At 41.4% G+C, this 20,100-nt stretch overlaps 1 protein-coding gene across 1 annotated transcript in view; it reads left to right on the top strand.

The window, feature by feature from the left end:
- Positions 1–20,100, top strand: part of shakB (shaking B) — a 153,486-nt gene that overhangs the window by 64,103 nt on the left and 69,283 nt on the right. Inside the window, exon 2 of the mRNA XM_064699860.1 lies at positions 12,284–12,365. The gene's annotated coding sequence lies outside the window, so the exon portion shown is untranslated. The remainder of the gene's footprint in view (positions 1–12,283; positions 12,366–20,100) is intronic.

Here is a 20,100-nt window from a genome sequence, read left to right as displayed (position 1 = left end):
CTAATGACTCTACATTCATAAATGTATCTTTTACATATTCTGGTAGTACGGTGAGGTATCCAAAAAGTGAAATTTTCTGGATCTGCGTATGCTATACAAGAGTTTACATGCCAAATGCTCCGAGATATGCCCAAAAGTACGACTTCGATAACGATAGTAAAAATATTCATATTAATCATTCCATTTAATTTTGATTACAAAATTGAATTTAAATAGGGTACACAACAAGTTGAGCAATATTAATGTACTCGTCAGTTGTCGCCTCCTGAAGAAGTGCATGGCTCAGCTCAGCAAAAGGTGGCAAAGACGCGTCAGTGGTTAGCTGCAAATGCATTCATATGCACAAGCATGTATATATATGAATAAATAAATACATATATATAAATATAAATATGTATGTTTCTCATAACATGTAATTCTCGTTGTTGTTGCTGGGTGATAAAGTTCATTAACCTTTTGTCGTTTATCTAAATACTGCGTACCCACTGCAGTGGGAAATGTGTTATTGTCTATATTCTGTTTTACACTCACATGCCCATGCAAGTGCACACACACACACACACACACACATGCAGACACACACACACACTCACACATACACACAGCACAAGCTTAGCTCTCATGCAGGCGCTAACTTTGTTTGTTTGTTTGCATTTGGTTCTGCTTGAGTCGTAATATCTTACAGCGTCGTGTGTGTGCTTGTGTCCGTGCCTGTGTGTGTGTTCGAGTGGGTGTGAGTGTGTATAAGTACTTTGTGTGTGACATTAGTGCAGCAGGTTATTCTGTCTGTCCCTGGAAAGGGGTGAACTTGACTAGGCCCAAAGTCAAAGACATTAAACCACAAATTCTAAAATAATTATACTCAGATTTCAATAAATTATCTTCGAATATGACTGACTGACTGATTGCTGGCTGACGGACTGACGGACTGCCTGACTGATAGGCAAACAATGCTAAGTCCATAAAAGCAAGGTTGCTTTTGTATTTACTTGTATTTACCTTATGTGATGTTAGAGAACATGCACAATTCCACCCGCCACTGTGGAAAATTGGTAGAAAATGATTGTATGAAAGTATATTACGCAATGGTTCATTGGTTCGTTTAACTTTCATAAAAGTACACTGTCCTAAGTGAAAACGGGTCAAAGGTTGTATGGGTGAAAGTTCCGTTTTCATCCGATAAGCTTTAAAATTATATTCAAAGCTCTACATGACAAATTGATTAATACGAACGGGAGTTGTTAACCCCTGAGTGTACAGATTGAGCGACTTCCAACTCAATTTCACATATGTTTGTAAAACTATTCTTAGTATGATTCACCTATAACGTAATATCCACTCATTTGCGTGGAATTAGGAATTCGAGTTATAATGCAAACTTTGTTGTCTGTAGTTTTTTTGTTAAGAGTGAAGAGTGTAAAATATGCCTTTAACTTTTTTATAGATTCTCATTAATGTGAAACAAAAATGTATGGCAATAAGCATGGATTAACTATAGAAAGCATATGAATTTGAGCAGAGGCCTTTGAATCGGTTTGAATCTGCGCCCTGCTGTGATATAAATCTCCTTTGGAATCTCCGATGCAATCCCTTTGATTGCATTCCCATTTTGCAATTAGTTTGGTACGCAAAAAGCGCGTTAAATGAATTAAATTCAATTTGCCACATATCTGAGATACGCACGGTTCATATTAAATTGAGAATCGATATCGACCGCAAAATCGGTTATCGCTTTGTGGGGCCAACGCTGCGACTTTAATTGCATTTGCGAGCCGCCGCTTGCTCTTAATTAAATGTTAAGTGATTTCCAATATCGCTTAACAGACCTCTTTCACACGGTTATGCATTATGCAATGGCCTATCAATAAATAATCTAAATGCAACTTAACAATTTTCTTTGATGGCCGCAACACAAACGCAATTATTGTTAATCGAGGGAAATTGGATGAAAATTGCAAGAAGAAAATTAATAGAAAAACGCAGCCGTCGGATTGAACTAAAATTAAAACTAGAAGTCAACTTCATTACTAATTCTGTTTCAAGCACAATTACCCGCACACACTCACACACACACACACACACACACACACACACACACACACACACACACACACACACACACACACACACACGCATCCATTGAGCTACAATCTGTTACGGCAGAGACGCACTTGGCAATTTCTGGCCGCATTCGCAATTGCAGCAATCTATGCAGCGGTGCAAATTGAGTCACAGTGGGGCAAAACTCATTGTTCAAGCGGTAAAATGTAATTTATTGCTTGAAGAAAGGAGCAGAAAAAGTTTCACAAATAAATTCCTATGTTGTTTTAATATTATTATAATATTTTATTAGCACATTTTTAACTGGTTGTAAAGTCAATGGAAATCTGCTACATAAAAGAAATTAAATTTTCGTTGAATCTTTATTAAAGCTCATAAAATATAACAAGCCAGGTGGTACCAGCCATAAAAAGACACAAATTTTGGATTAATTATTATCTATGTTGGTATATGATATTCAAGCTGGCAAGCCAAACAAAATGTTTCGTTGTTCCAGTTAACGGTTCGAACCAACTCTCAAAATAAATTAACTTCGAACAGCACGTTAACATATTTCAGCTGCTGCTAACATAGAATGTCACTTAACAGCATGTAAAAATGTTGCTGGATTCTATAACAGGGCATCTGTTATGCAGTTACATAGTTCAGGATATGTTAACCTGTTAGAATTGGTTTATTCGCTGATTAATTGTTCTTGCATATTAAACAAAGTTGCAAACCAAAAGGCAAAAATGAACCAAGGTTATGTTTTATATTTCTGGCTTGTCAAATAGAATTTTTAAAATTTAAAAGATAGGTAATTATTTTTATTATCTAATAGAATTAATAGGGAATAGTTGAGCTATTTATAACTTGAAGCTGGGCAATCAGACCAAAAAAATATATTTAAATTTGATTAATAATTTAAAGTAAATTTAAGTTTCGGATTTTTTGATTGCTTCAATATAAGTTTTTAATTTATTTCGATCAATCATATTATATATGTATCTCAGCTTGACTTGGTCAGATACCCTTTAATTGTTTTGTTGCCCGTTTCTTGTGTTTTTGCCCGCTGTGCCTGGCCACCGCCGTCCGCAGTCTGCGTCGCAGTCACGCCATCAATCGCTAAGTTGGCCCCCTCCCCCCTCCAGCCGCTACACGCCAGCAGCTCTCGTTTGCTCCATGTTCAGCGTCTAGCACTCAGTGTGGGGCTCACGATTTGGTGCACCCAATCGACCCATAAACCCAGTTATTTACTTAGAAGCGCCTTTTAACATTTTTATTTTGTGTGTCGGTGTGTATGTGTGTGTGTTTGTATTTATTTTTTTTTTTTGCAAGCTCTCTGTATTTTCTTCGTCTGTTTTGCCTGTTTTTTAGTCGCACGGCAAGTAAAGCAGCCGGCACCGATTCCGATGCTGACGCCGACGCCGCAGCTGGCGGCTTTTTGCATTAAATCAGCGCCGTCAACAATAAACAACAACGAAGCGGCGGGCTAGGGAGTGGTAGTGGGAGAGGGAGATGGAGATGGAGAGGGGAACAGCGCGACCGCAATGAGCGTTAGCTCCCTAGGGTATACGTAAGGCGGGCACAAATCGTCCCCAGCCTAGGCAAGCAGGGTCCTGTACCGCTCCGGTTCTTGGCCCTGTCCGCCCTGTCACAGCCTGCCGCACTGCCTGCCCCACTGCCACGCCCAGCCACAGTGCAGCGAAACCAATTTCAATTGCAATTCGAACTCCAATAGGGGAATTCGTTTCAATTTGTTGCAGATGCCGCCCAGCGTTTCCGCAATAAAGGTGTGCCGCGGGCCGTGGGCTATTGGGCGTCGTCGGGTTTTCGCTACGGGGGTTGCTGCTGCAGCCGAGAATTGATTCGCGGCCCAGGTACATGCAAATAAGGTCAACGTGTGCTGCTGCTGCTGCTGCCAAGCCAAACGTCAGTCCAGCCCACTGCAATGGGCTTACGGGCCCGTCAGCCCTTCACACAGCAGATCGCAGAAGGCCTAGGAACATTTGAGACAACGCCAGAAAGTATGCAACGTTGCGCCCAATGGCTGACTATGGGGAAAAGAGCGACCCACGCGACGTGTCCTGGTCGGGGTCCTGGTCTGGGCACCGTTTCCGGCGCCGCCTGTGCTGCTTGTTTGCCGCATTCCAATTGCGAGAACGTTATCCATGTACATTGTACACTGTAAACTGTACACAGCCCTAATTTGGCATTTCTTGGCATCTGCTCTGTTTGCAAATAAGCTTCATACATAAAATCGCAAATAAACTGATTTGAGCTGGAATTTAAATAGGAATTGGCATAATTTTTGAATAAAATAATACTGGCGGAAAATGAGCTAGAAAAAAGGCCACATGTTTGCCAGGGAGCACATTCACAATTTCTATATTACGTATGAGGTTCGTAAAAAAAGAGAAACGTACTCCATTAAATCTGTAACTTTAGCCTTACCTCTTATTTAGTTGAATAGACAACAGCAATGGGCAAGAATTCAAGAGAAATATGCTTAAAATAGTCAAGGAATAATCAGTGAAAATTTAACAGCCGTAAGTTCCTACCTCTATTTTCTCCTAAAACTATTTCTTTGTGCGTTTCCGGAGGCCATTTTGAATATTTTGTTTTTGTCTTGGAAATTAATAAAAAATGTTGTATACATAAATGTATATATATGGTATTATGTGAATAGAGAGAGAAGAATGTATTACTTGTAGACGGAGTCATCAATAGTCTCATAAATATAAAGTATAAGAGTAAACGTTGTCTATATTCTCTTTGTGTTTTCGCATTGTATTTATCAGGTTAATATTCAAATATATGTCATATATATATATGTATATATTAGAATATTATATACGAGAAGAAAGTCCTATTGTGCATACCAAATGCAAAGTGAAATGTCAATCTGCAATGATCTTATGTTATATATGATCAAAAGATCAAAAGTTCTGAGCTACAATTCCTCAATTTTCTGTGGGCTTTTTTTTGTGGGTGTTCCTTTCAAGCTTAAAGGTACATGTTCAAGGTTTTTCTTCGCCAAAAATCGAAACATTAGCTAGAGCTTGAGTAAAGCCAACCGCGCGATCTAAGCCCATTACGTTGAAGACAAAATCAAAAGCTACGCACACACACACACACACACGAAGCTGCAAACAGGGTGTGAGTGGAGGGAAGGAGGCCTGTGGCACGGAACCTGGATTGTGGGTGAGGAGGCTAACGTGGCCAATCAATAAGCTCGTTCAATTGCTGCTACCAAGCCCAATACAACAATATTCGCTCCACTACCCTTCACCCTAAACTTTGCTTGCAACGCGCTTTGCTGCTGATATTTTGCATGCCACGCTTTGTTTAGCTCCCGTTTCTCCCCCAACTGTTGTCGTTGTTGTTGTCGTTGTTGTTGTTGTTGTTGTTGTTGTTGCCTTTATTATTTCGCCCGATTCGCGAGCATTGAAAATGGGGCAACTGGCGCGAATTGGCGGCAGAGGCAGCAGCGGCAACGGCTAATTGATTTTATGAAAATGAAATGGCTAAAATGCGCTCTATTTAGCAACGACAATGAGTGTGTGTGTGTGTGTGTGTGAGAGTGTGAGTGTGAGTGGAGCAAGGAGCGGACATTGGGACTGGGAGTGAAGTAGAGGGAACGCCAACGCAATGTGGTGGAAAGCAGGCGCAGAGAGTTACATGAGAAGTCAGCGGGTGGGAATGAATGAAAAACAGTTGGCAGCTTGTTAACGTGGCAACGCCAGGAGTATGCTGAAAGGGGGGGGAACAGCCACAGCCACAGGCACAGGCAGAGACAGAGGCAGCGGCAGAGACTGCGAATTGTTGCAAGTAAAAGGGACTGAAGCTGAATTCGCTTCGTTTCAATCAATTAAGCGCCAATAATTAATTCAATTGATTTCAATTCATTCTCCATCACGACCACAAGCCACCAACCACCAGACGCGCCCAAGCCCCACAAATTTGCCCACGCCCAGGAGCAGGAGCAGGACCAGGACCAGGCCCAAGCCTAGGCCCACGCCCATAGCTGGGACATTAAAATTTTGCGGCTCGTCGTCGCCTGTGCTGATGTCTAGCGCCATTTGGATTTCAAACGCCATTAATTCAGTTTAAAATTTATGGCCTACAAATTGCCGCTGCTGCTCATTTCGAGCACCAACGAACTCAGGCAAAAGGCGTTGCCAGCCTTTTCCGATTAATTTGTAACAATTTTTCATGGCCTATATGCAACTTCTATTTATTACTTATATTATGCATACCCATGTGTGTGTTGGTGTGTGCGGCATAGCTGCTGCTTCCATCCTTTCAGAAAAAGCAAAAATGTGCCCGACTAGCAGATACCCTGAACTCAGAGCCAAGCTGCCGTGACAAACATTCTAATAGCTGTTACCGAAGGCTGCGCACTTTATGAGTCGAATGTGCTGCTTCTCTTCGCCCAACACCATATATTCTGCTTGCTGATTAACTTCGGTTTTCCTAGTCTGATTCTTGTGACATTTGCAAGATTTGGAAACATGACAAACAAATGTGATTATTTTCCAAAGCCTATGGCTATGCTAAGAACTGGGGGAACGATCCAAATAGTAAAAGATTCTTAATCTGTGTATACTATACGAAAACCAATATACCGAATTTGGTGTATTCAGTTTAAAATCGATATTTATCGATATTATGAAAGTGAGGGGAGATACTGAAAGCAGAATGAGAACTGATTGCAAATGCAAGTTTCCTGCTCTTGTAGTTTTCGAGATTGAAGAGTTCACAAAGGCAGATATGGTTGGATCGATTCAGCTCATTGTTCTGATAAAAATGTATATATCTCGAGAGAGAGAGAGAGAGAGAAATGAAAACTGAGAGAGAGAGATAAGCTAATGTCATTATAATCGATTTAAATGCAAAACCTCCATTTGGAAGCCTCATCTGATTATTCAGTTCACAAGCAAAGATCGATTAGTTAATTTAGTGTTGTATAACAAGTAATTGGTTTGCTTAAAAACTCTATAAGTATCGCTTTCAATTTAACTTGACTTTACTTACTTAACACAGTAAACGGCCTAAGAAAGAGAAAAGAGGCGCCTCTTCTTGAATGTGACGCTAAGGGGCGCCACTTTTAAACAATTTCACACTGTATACTCATAAATTACGACATTTAAGTGGGTCAAATGGAGGAATTTGTGCGGAAAGCGCTTCACAACGGCCCAAAAGGGTGTGCAAGACGAAACAGCGCTGGATATATGGGCACAAGGATTGACAGAGGCATGGTGATGTGAATGAGGATGTGGTTGAGGATGAGTATGAGTATGACTATGAGTATGGCCCTACTGGCTGTGGTGTCAGTTGGCGGCTGTTGTCGATGCGGCTGCTTTCCATGTTACTGGGTCACTGCAGGCACACAAATTGCGGCGCGACGCCGCATGATGACTACCGGGAATGGTGGTGGTGTGCGGGTAGGACAACAACTTGGCCTGGACTCGGTTTACATAGCGGAAATATGTACAGTCTCAATATAAATGAGCAATGTGGGCTCGGCTCGACTCGTTGCAAACTCAAATAAGCCGCAATAAAATAAACTAAACGAAACGAAGCGACGTCGTAAATTGTTGTTGTTCTTGCTGGAGCTGTTGTTGTTGCTGCAGCAAATACACAATTAGTGCCAAACAAGAATAGGCAAGGTGGGTGGTGCTAGCTGCAGCCGGGTGCTGGTCGCTGGGAGTGGGTCAGCCAATGGAGATATTGCTTTACCCTCAAAATCAACGACCTTGTCAGCAGTTTTTGTCTGCGCTGCCACGTTGACAGTTTTCCACTGCAAGTTTCCGCAGTTGCTGCAGTCAGGCAAAAAAAAATAAAAAATAAATGAAACACGAAAAAAAGAACGACAACTTCAGAACCCGTTAAACCTAATCAATAATGCACTTGTTGTTGCCACTGTTCGTTGCATTAACAACCACGGCTGACACATGTGGCACAGCGGCACCAAAGCTGGCACTTTTTTCAATGGAGTACACTGTAATTTTTCGTCCTGCAATAAAGTTATGTTTGTTATTTTGCTATTTTGCTGCAAATCGGTTCTCAACCAAACCACTTTTTTTTTATTAATCGCGAACAGATCCTTAACCCAAATTAGTTGGGTCGACAACAATTAATTAAACAATAGTTTCAGTATGATAAATATAAAAGAATAAATAAAAATTTGAATTTTTGAAGTAAAAATAACTGCTAAGGCTCAAAACAATTCCCAGGGTCTTATATAGGGTATAACAACATAAAACGAAACTTAGGACGAGGCATTGGTTCGAACCGTGAGCCGCCGTAAATGTTTGTTGAAGTTGCAGCCTTGCCTAAATCATTATTTTATATATTTGCCATAAAATCATATTTGTTGTGCAAAAGAGAAAAAAAGTTTAAAAACTAGAAATAAATAAATTCTCATACTTATATGAAGCAATTTGTCATACGACTTGACACATTTTCTTGTAATTTTTTCTGGTGCAAAATATGTTCTATTTTATTTACTTTATTTATTTATTTTTTTCAAATCGCTGAAATTTGATTAGCTAGCGCGGCTTCCTGTTGGCCCGAATGGGGCTTCACTTGATTTGCCCTCAAACGAAACGTGGCAACTCCAGTGCTGCATGCCGCGGGTGTCACGTTTGCCACTGCGGCGTCAACAGGGCAGAGGGAAAGGCGCTGTCTGCTCTGGTTTTAGCTTGCAGCTAACGCCCTTGAACCAAAATCGAATGACCACCTCAGTCAGTTGGTTGGCACCAAAGCTGTCAGCTGGCTGGGCAAGGCAATGGAGCTAGTGATGGGCGCGTGAGCAACACGACAAATACGACACGAAGATCTGCAGATATATCGTTATGGATATATATATATTTTACATTTCAGGCCTTATCATACCCAATACCAAAACTATCTTGATCTTAATGTGAAAAGAAAATCTCAATATTATCTTGATATGATCATAATGTGATAGGAAACTCTTTACATGCGGAAACGTGCGGAAACAATTGTATAGCCGAAAATAATAATCATCCCGAAATATCAAATATGCAGTCGTGCTTAAATGTTGGAAATCCAGATAAATATAGGACTTAGGCAAACATAATTATTCGTATATATAAGTATGTGCGTTAAATACAGAGTTGCATTGTCATTTCATTTTGGATTTGGGCTCTGCACTTCGCACTGACATTTGCCTAGTTATTTGCTCTCATATTTGCCATTCAAATGTTGTTTGTTATTTACTATTGTTTTGTTGTGGCACAGCAGGGCAACAGTAGGAGCAAGAACTAGCATTCTGCCCATTTGAAGTGTAATTTTAAAAAATTCCAAATGTTGCACACTCACACACACACCCGCGCAAACACACACACATACACGATGAGCGCGTTCCATTCTTTCCATTGCTTGACTTTTTCTCTTTCTCTTTCGCTCCATCTCAGTCTCACTCATGTACTCTGTATCGTCTTTCTTTCTCATTTGTGCGGCCTGCTCGCGAGTGCCTCATCATCTATGCCACAAGCAGAGCCAGTCACGTTCCCCCTTTAACTGTCCCCTCGCTGTTGCCCCTCCGTTTACCCCAGCCAGCCAACGTCCTGGCACATTACAAGCCATCGCTCACTACGTTCCTTCCGCTCTGCTTCGAGCTGGCATTCACTTTTACTATTGTTATTATTATCGCAGTTGTAGTCCTCATTGTTATTGTTGTTGTTGTTGTTGTTGTTGTTGTTATTCGACGTTGAGCAAGGATCTAGGTCGCTTTTTGAATATATTGTTTGTATCTAAGATTAGTGCGCCAGATATCAGTTTTATATAGCCATACACAATACAATATCATTTGCATATCAGTAAGTCAGTGGAGTGGGAGAGCGATACCAGCGATACCATCCAAAAGGAGCGAAAGGGAAAGTCGCCGGTTAGCAGTTGGCAGTTCGTAGTTGGCCAAAACACCGAAATCCGAGCCACATTAAAGATAATCAATGTTGCAAAATGTCTGTAAATAGAAAACATATTTAATGGGCAGCAGTTCTCTGCTAGATGAGCTGTCTAAGCTACCCAGCCATTTAGGCAACTGAATGGGGAGCTTCCCGGCTCGAATCCACAGGCACTATCATTGTCTTTGCTGAAGGCGATAGAAGTCGTTGAACTGGCATAAATCTTCACGCTCTTCTCAACTTCTCTGGAAGTCTCGCTGTTATCTGTAGACTTGCAATGATAGTGTTGGCAAATAGACTTCTTTTGCGATTTCCAACACTAAGCATTTTGTTATTTATTGCGCGTTTTGTTTACGACAAATACTTATTGATTGGTAAAAGTTAACGTAAAGTGCCAGAAAAGGCATATACCCTACTCGTTAGCCCCAGAACACGCGGAGAATCTAAGTCAAAGTATACCATTGCTGGGAACTGCGAACAACCCAACTATTGCTTATTCTCATTTAAATAAAACCATTTCAGAAATCGAAATTTCAGCAGAGCTCTTTCACCTATGAAATCCTTAACAGCTGGCTGACAATTACTTTTGCTTTCGAGTGCGGCTAGGAAATAGAGCTAAAAACACGCGTTATGCACAGCGCATAAACAACAAAGTTGGGCGCACATTCAATGATTTTAAGTGGCTCACTTGAACCGGCCCATATAAACAATTGTCAGTGCATTAACAATTGGTGGAGACTGTCAGCGAGGCCGACTCCGGCTGACAATAACAAACACAAAAACAGAAACCACATGTGTGTGTGCACACCTATCTAAACAATGCATAAATAAGTATATACGAATTTGTGCTCAGGTCGTGTGTCTTCGGTGCCATCGCGCCTGACAATTACCAACACCACGCTGGACAGGACAAATAGCAACAATAGCAGCAGAAGCAACAACAACAACAACAACTATCATAAAATCAAATTACAAACTAATATTACTCACAGTGCGTTTACTTTTCCGTATCGTTAGTTTTCACTGTCAATTGGCAAACGCAAACGCAAATGCGAAATGAGAATGGACCAAACATCAAATTCTATGCCAAAGATGCTAAACGGAACAATGGAGCCTCAGGACGACGAGAGGGGAGGCTGTGCGATAGGGGGAGGAGTAGCCGAGCAAACTGCAGCCATAGCAAAAGTTACGGAAATGTAACAAGACGTTGGCAAAAAAAAGGCTAAGCCAAAGCAACAAATATAGTAAAGATGTGTGCGCTAGTGTGTGTGTGTATTTGTGTGTGTGTGTGTTTGTGTTTGTGTGTGTGCCTGTTTGACCGGCGGCCAATGCGAAATATCACACAACGTATAATTGTGTCGCCGTCATCGATTTAAGCCAAACGACTTGAGCATAAAATTTGCTTGCGGATATTGGGATTGAGCCGGCGAAAAAAAGGGGGCTCCAACACACACACATGCCCACTCTCTCATGCATAAAGATGTTGGCAACATATTTTGTTTAACCATAGCAAACTTAATATGCTTCTCTCATATCGAAAGGCATACAAGAATCAGGGTGCAATAGATTGCAGCAAAAACCTATCGGCATTCGGGTAAGCCAGAGCCCGAATAAAGTATTTTTGAAAGTCTAAACTACCAACTTTAAACAAAATCAGTGTTATATAATCAATCGATTTTCATGAGAGTTTAAATAAGCTCGAACCAGATTCCACCTGAAAAAAAATGTATAAAAATATGTAGGCAATTTCACATAGTTCCCGATTAAATAAAACACACATCAGTCAGTGTTAACCAATATGGGAAATTCCAGGCTCAACAAGTTCTAACTAACTCGAGTGATAAGTATTTCATAGGGTGTGAAGAAATACTTTAGTCTGAAAGTTTTCAAAAGGCTTGAACTGATTCAAAAGTTCTTTGTATCATTTATGAATTTTTGACGCCGTGTCAAAATTTGTATATAGATTAATCATAAGGGACCCGCGAGTAGATTAAATATTTGTTTATCCTCTGGTGCGAAAATTTATGTTAAACATTTGTAATTTTTGATAAGCAAATTTAAATAAAAATAAATTACTAAAAGCAATGCCTTACTATGAGATTCTCAAAAATGCGAGTAGGGTTAACTGCGATTCATGCTTTCATTAAATAAATAATCAAACGTTATCTCTGCTAATAATCTTACTATAACTTACTCTTGTGCTCTCTCTCTCTCTCTCCCTCTCTCTTTCTCTCTGTCACATTATATTATATTTGCTTACTCCTTTTCTTACTCTAACCAGCTCCCAATTTGTTTTGTTCTTCTAGTGATGCGTGGATATAAAAGCCTGCCGCCCGCCTACCAATAGTTGGCAATGAAACAATCCCTCGGGTTTATGTGAATTTTTGGGTAAGTGCATATTCACATATATTTTTATATATAGGAATATATGTTGAGGCAATTCAGGCATGGGCACAGCTTATCTCCTTTGTGTCTATATAATTTTAAACTAAAACCGAGTCGTGCCTCCGTGATTCCAATTCAAATACCATTCCTTAAATGTTCAATGCTTTCAAGTTCTGTTTGTTTTGTGCTTATACATATATACTGAGAGACACACACATGCGTATATAGACTTTATGTATGTGGACATACATATATTGTATTTGTAAGCACATGCTGTTATGTACTTAGTCTTCAGGGCGAGCTTGTTTGCAGGAGGCATCAAAAATCATGTATACGCCACCGTGGCTTATGCGTCGTGGCTTATCTGCTGTTATTGTTGCTGTTGTTGTTGTTGTTGTTGTTGTTGTTGGGCCATAATCGCTAGCGCCATAAAAAACGCATTGTTTATGCGACGTAATTGGACACCACGAGCACCACCACGAAAGCAGCAGCGGCAGCAGCAGCAGCAGAAGCTCCACCACCAATGCCATTACCATCAGCGACAACAATGTTGACGTCGTTGCGTCGCGTGGTCATCATCGGGCCGTGCTGGCCCATTTCCAATGCCATTAAAAGCGTCCATTGAGCGATGAATACAAAGCGCCCAAAGAGCCCCCGTCCCCAGCCATATCTCCGGCCACGCGATCACAACTGCTAGTCGGGCCACCTCCACGGGCAAACTCCCACACCTACCCAGACCATGGTCCACACTCAACCGCTTTTCGACTGGACTGAATCCGGGCATTTGTTGTGCGTTAATCCGTCGCACATTTTATGCTGCTGACTTGGCGAGCGTCCCAACTATTTCAGCACATTCAACAATCCCGGGGACTGACCCAGCTTACTGTGACTTCAAAAGTTCTGGGGGAGCTAACTTGGCTCATATAACATGCTTCTGCTCGCACATCAGCTTATGTAAATAGCTTATCAAAACAAGAGTAAAACACTAAAAACCAAAAAAAAATATTATCTCTCCCTCTCTCTTTCGCTCTCTCTTTCTCTTCCATTCTCTCTCGCTCTTTGCGGAAACTTGGCAAACAAGTTTGGAAATTTGCAAAATTTTGAAGCGCTTTTCGCTTTAGTCTGTGTGCATCACATCATTTTTTTTTGCCCAAATATTTTCAGTCAGCAAACTTTTCTGGCCGCACACACACACACATGTGTGTGCACGCAAAGTCGGTGAAAATTTAAATTAAAATTCTGAAAAGTTTTGGCTCGTGTATTTTTGCGCAAACACTGCGCATAATTTTGCGCAAATCTTTGACAAATATTTTCACATGCTAATTTCACGTGTGCCGTTCCAAATACCAGTAGTACACAAAGTACCCCCCCCCCCCCCCCCCCCCCCCCACTACCACATTTACCTCTACACTCGACGTGCTTTTATGATTTGACCCCTTGGCAAGCAGCAAGCGATGGCAAGAGTTTTTGGCAAATGGACCAAAGATTTATTGTTGCATAATCAAAAATTCCGCAACATAAAACAGGGCAAGAAAATTGTCAGCATGCCTTAAGTTTTCCATGCCACATGCCACCTTCAAATCACTGGCTATTTTCCGGTGGGTGTGGCTGTTAGGTGTTTCAGTGTGTGCGTGTGTGTGCGTCTGTGTGTGTGTGTGTTTGTGTGGGCTTAACGTTTAGCAGGCTGCCCAAAACTATTATCGAATTAGGCAGCATTCCGGCGAGCAAAGATGAAAGCTGGTTTTGAAACAAACGTGCGACAAACTGGGCCAAAAGCATTTCTCAAGCCTGCCCCCGAAGTGGCCCGCAGCCCCCGCAGCGCCCTTGCGACCGTGCTGCCCCCGGACGCCTGGCACGTAGTTAAAAAACTTTTCGCTTACCATTTTTCTTCACTGGCAAGCCATTATTTTTACACTTAACCCCGCCGTCGTCTGCCATCTCGAAAGTGCAACATCAACCCAAAAACTCGTTCAGTTCCGTGGCATGCCCCGCCACGTAGCCTCCACGTTCGCCATCTCGACCCGCTGCAGCACATGGGCAAAATTAAAATGCGCCGCTCTTCAAAGTTGGGTTTTCTATGAATTTCGGGCATGTTCTGAATAGAATGGAAGAGCCAAGATCTGCGGGTCGAGGACTCTAAGAAATGGAGAACTGCCTCATTTACAGACTGCGCGTCAACATTTTGGCATAATCTGCATATAAGCCTTATAGAGGGGGGGTCGGATTGTGGGAGTGCAGATGTTTGTGTAAATTGAAAAGAATAACGCGAAATTAACATTGCAGACATCTGGAAGTCTGCTCGCACACGCAAGGAAATGGGCATGATAAGAAAAACGAGGGTGAGGTCTAGAGTGTGGTGTGGCATGTGTGTGTGGATGGGTGTGTGAGCATGTGTGTGGGTGTGGGTAGATGTGGTTAGATTGAATTTGGTGTAAATTGCTTGAGTCACATACCACAAAAAGACAAAATTTGCTCCGTTTTCTCTATTTTTGAATATCTCTCTAGATGAAATTATGATAAGACCACAATATCATATAGCTGCCAAAACTTGTTTATTTTTCAAGATATCTTAACTTAATATGCCCCTCTACTTACTTAGAGCTTATTTACAAGCTTTGCTATAAGTTTAAGATATCTGCATATACATATCAAATCTGACAATTATATTAAGTAGCTCCTATAGGAATAAAGAGTCGGAAATAAAAAATATGTATTAAAGCGCTTCTAAGCCATATTTATTCGAGTTATTCTTTATTTTAAATGAGGATACTCCCAACTAGGTATATATATACACATGATTAATTGACAAAAAGCATAGCTAGGTACAGAGTATTGTGTAGTCGGCAGAAAATGGGAAATTTTTAACTTTTAATTAGCTTGTGGCTTGCAGTGTATATAAAAAAACAGTTTATATGAAAAATTATTACAAATTTATTGCATGAATTTACATTTGTATGTTATTAATTCCATTTAATTACATCGCTTTTTCCTGTCCAACTTCATAAACCCGATTATTGAAAATATTTAGTCGGCTTTAGAGCTATTGAAGCAGTTCTCAAATACACTACACATAATCCGTACTTGCTTAAAAACATGCTTGGGGGCATGGCTGGACCAAGATTAAGGGGGTGGCTTTATTAGATCACTCCAAATGCTGTGCAAATATATTCATTTAATGCGATGCAAATAAAGAAGCGCATAAAAGCCATTGGGATGGACAACAGCCCCGCAGCCCTCGACAGATATATGCAGCATACGTACACATATATAGACATATATAAGTATGTGTACATATGTATATAGTGCGTTTATGTGTCTTACATATCTAATCAATGTATGTGTAGTGTGTGAAGCTGCCACCGAAACCGAAACCGAAATCAAATGAAATGAATTATTTAATGAAAGAACATGTGAGATTACGATATTATGTGAGTACGCGCCAGAATGTTTTATGAATGTTTATGCTCGCGTAAAATCTATTACGTCACGTCAGCTGGAATACGTATACGCGGAAATGGACGCCGACACGGACACGGATACACTCCACACTCCACGGTCGCAATGGTCGTAAGGCAAAGCCAGTTGCCCTGGACTGCAATTCGTAATGCTTTAAAGCTTTACCAAATGATTTCAATAGCCGCCAACAGAGAGTATATTGCCTAAGCCATTGGGCTTGTAACACTGGCCGGACAGAGATGTATCAGTTTCATGAGATATCTGTGCCCAGGCATTAGAGATGGCAAAATATCGGTGGAGCTGTCGAGAATATAGATTTTGTTTACTTTTCAGTGGCTAATATTACTCATTATTAGGACAGTTTTTCCCATAGAAAAGACCCCATCGTTGATGGGTTAAACATTTCACATTCTGAAGTAGAAGCTAGGCAGATTTCCAAATTGTTCCACCATAATGACAGAATTTGCTTAATGTGTATATTTCAGCTATTGTTGATAGTTTCTCTGATGAAATATAAACAATCGTCTTTAAGGAAAGAAGCTTTTCGTTAAGCATTTGAATATGAATTATCAGATTTGTCATTGGACTTTGATAGTTCGATTAAGCGGAGATAAGCAGAGGCCAAGTTAGCATAAAAGCTCGAAACTATCGATAGTCTATGAAATCACATCTATAATGAGGCATATAGTGTTTATTGTATCGATATTTCGTCAGCTCTAAGCTGTGCGGCAAGCGTATCGGTAAATCGTTGCACAGCTTCAACTTTTTTTCACGCGCTCGTGTGTGTGTGTGTGTGTGTGTAGGTTGTGTGTTTTTATATGAAGTGTACACTCACATCACATTAAACTGGCTTTCATGCGCCGCCTGCCATGCATATAAATGATAAAAATAAATGCTAATGTCGATTCTTTGACTTCGCCTTCATATCCGACCCCTGCTGCTGGCCGCCAACTGTGTGAGTTTTATGGACTCGCAGCGAAACTAAACCGAAACTAATGGCATGCTTAAGTTTCAATTATTGGTAATAGAACTGCCCTTAAATCAAATAATGCAGCTAACCCCACTCCACCGCCAGGCACTGCGCGCATCTAATTAAATGCGGACTGTCTAATTCATAGCATACTTTTAAGGGCAATTTTCAGTTGTTACTGCAGGGATTTCGTGTAAGAGTAGTAAGTGTCTCTGAAGCGGTTATATACCCTTCATAATGTATTAATAGGGTATAATTACACTGCGTACATATTAACAGTCTGCCGAGCTTTCTGAAAGATATTCATGAATGCATTGCCATAGTAGAAAGGATATATATGGAAAGGAAAGGAAAGGATGTTCGATTGCTCGTGACGTCAGCTCGTAGTTGGTTTTAGAGTATCTGATAGTCGGGATAATCTTGCTTGCTTTCCTTGTGCTGCCATCTGCACAGCCACTTGATGACATAGTTAAATACCCTATGCCTGTCTACTGGAGCAATGTCACTGTCCTTTTATTCCATCGATGAGCACTTGAAATGCACAAATTTGATTTATCCTTACCCTGCCTAGCCACCTTATTATCCTTCAACGACCAAGGTTAACCATGTCATGGCTAATTAAAATGTCAGCGCTAGCGGCAGCAAAGTGCTCCATGCCGTTCACTCTGATCTATGATGCATGTGCCGGAGGTGGGCAGAGAGGGAATGCCTCTATCCACTTGGGTTGTGCATATTTCTAGTAGTCAGCAATTCAACATATTTTTTTTTCTTTTTGCTGTCCTCAAGGTGGAATAGATAGAATAGATGAAGAGCCTCATCCTCTTGCTGCTTAGGATTGCATCAATCAAAGCAAATCAATCGATGCAAAAATACAAGGCAAAGACAATGAATAAAGGGGTAAAGGCAAAAAAGTGTTCAAGGTGAATAGTGTATATATATTTTCTGTTCGGATTTCGGGGGCAGGCTGTCTGCCGGGAAAAGTGGCGTCAGCAGAAAATCTTTTGATGCCGCTGCATAAATGCAAATCAAGTGCTCAAGTATATGCTGTGTATTATGTTTTATGCGGGCGCGTGTTTATCTATTGCCTGGGCTGCAGCCTTTAGATTGCTAATCAGCTGAGATTCTGGTTAGCCCTTTTGGGTTATCTACCATTGTTGGCATGTTGTTTGTTTGGCCCTTAGTTCACGCACAGCTGCCACTTTGTCTAATTAAAGAGCCAGCTGTAATGATCAATTTGCATTTCACTGGCGTCAATTATCAGCCCGCAGCAGCAGAAACAACAATGGACGCCTCGTCACGTCCTCTTCATATATCCTAAACAAACCGGGCAACATTCAAAAGGCACAGCCAACGAGAGCCCGGAGAAAACAAAGTCCGAGTGAAAGGGTCGCAAAAATTGCGAACCCAAACAAATCGTAAAAGGCCCTGCCTTACTGCCAAAAGGGGTTATAGGGTTGGTCAGGTGAGCTGCCCACTTCTCGCTCTCTCTCTCTCGCACTCTATACTCTATCAAAAGTCTTGAAGAAATTGAATTTTCAATTTATAGCCACAAATTATGTGCGAGCCTTGACAAGCGCCGGTTTAACTGCGTATGTAAGCGAAAATTTTTATCACTTGACAAAAAACATAAATTTCTCGTTACAAGCCCAAACCCTAATCCCGACCACATATAACCCCAATCAAGCAATGCTCCCGCTCTATGTCTCTGTGAATCCCTGTCTCTCTCTCTCTCTTTTCCTCTCTCTCTCTCTCTCTCTCTCTCTCTGTCCCTGTCCCTGTCCCTGTCTGTGTTGTGCATATGGTAAGCGCTGAGTTTTATGGCCGGTCGGGCACTTCTTCAAATTCAACTCCCGTAGGGCTAATAAAGCATAATTTAATGAAGCATGTAACAGTCACTCGGGCAAGGACTTCCGCTTTGTGTAAACAATAGTTTATAATTCACCACACACGCACACATACACACACATGTAGGGTTAATACACAAACCTGGAATCAGCCCAGTCATGTGGCTAAAGGTAGATTGGATGGCCAGGAGCAGAAAGCTAATTGCCTCGCCGCTTGCCGAGCTTCATGTCTGAAGTGTCGTCCTGCCTGCGTGTGTGTGGGTATGCGTGTGTGTGCGTGTACGTGCCACAGCCCTTCCGTGAAAAAAAAGGTCAGGCTATGGCTAACAACTGAGGGCTGCAAGGCGTGGCAACCAGAACTGGCCAACGATTCAATTGCAGAGATATTTGAAAATGATAAATTTAAATATACATATTAACCGATTCATATACGTACATATATATGGCTATATATATATATATATATATATATATATCAACTCCCACTGTGCACCTGGCAGACCGACAGAGCTGGCCGAGATACGCTAACGCTCCTTAAAAAACAGGCCACAAAACGAGCAGCGACACAATATGCTTCCAATTCCCCAACTCCTGACCCGACCTGCAACACGGGTCCCTCTCCGCTCTCCGCTCGCCCGATGGTCTGTCACTCACTTTGGACTTGCGGCCAACTGGCCTTAACATTTTGAAAATTTTTATCGCCAACACCGGCCACATTTTTATGTGCGTCTAAACCCTTTCGCCTGGCTGGCCGGCTGCTTGGCTGGGGTCCTGGACCCAGCTGGGTGCGAGGCAAAATATGCTTTTTGAAGCCACCAATCTAAGCCCCCGCACCTCGAGCATGCAAGCAAACAGTTTTATTGCACTCTTTCTTTGGGTTCGGTGCGGTGCGGTGCGGTGCATGATGTTGTGGTGTGGTGTACGGGGAGGCTCACTTCGGTTTTGGGTTGAAGTTGTCTGGTTCGGTGGTCCGGTTGGTCACCTTTGACTTGCGGGACACATTGTGTCCGTTTTGCATGGCTTTTTAGCTTGCGTTACCTCTTTATTTTGATACCCTGTACATCCAGACAGTCATAAAACAGGGTATAATCAAGTTGCACAATTTACATGTCGGTGAATCGGCCATCTTTAACATAAAACAACTCTTTTATATTTTATATCTTACTGTCAGCAGGAAATATATAGAAAGGGTATATATTCTTGATCATCAGCACGGCGAGCTAAGTTGATCTAGCCATGTCCGTTCGTCTGTCCTTCTCAGAAACTACAAAATCAGAGACTTAAGAATAGAAATATTTATTCTCGTATATCATACTCAGAATAGAATTATAATTTTTGCTCTATATCTTTCCCCAGACATGTAGTAGTAGATAGATCAAGCTTGGGGCTTAGGTTAAGCCTCGGTTTCCCCAAAATTGCGCTCCGGTATGTGCGCACATTAAGGTCCTAAAAATGTTGTATCTACCTG

The sequence above is a fragment of the Drosophila montana genome, unplaced genomic scaffold (genome assembly GCF_035044405.1).
Source record: "Drosophila montana isolate Dmon_TW-CO22-7 unplaced genomic scaffold, ASM3504440v1 contig_1624_1, whole genome shotgun sequence".
Lineage (NCBI taxonomy): Eukaryota > Metazoa > Arthropoda > Insecta > Diptera > Drosophilidae > Drosophila > Drosophila montana.
The sequence above is the reverse complement of the archived record's forward strand: the minus strand, read 5'-3'. Positions and strand labels throughout refer to the sequence as shown.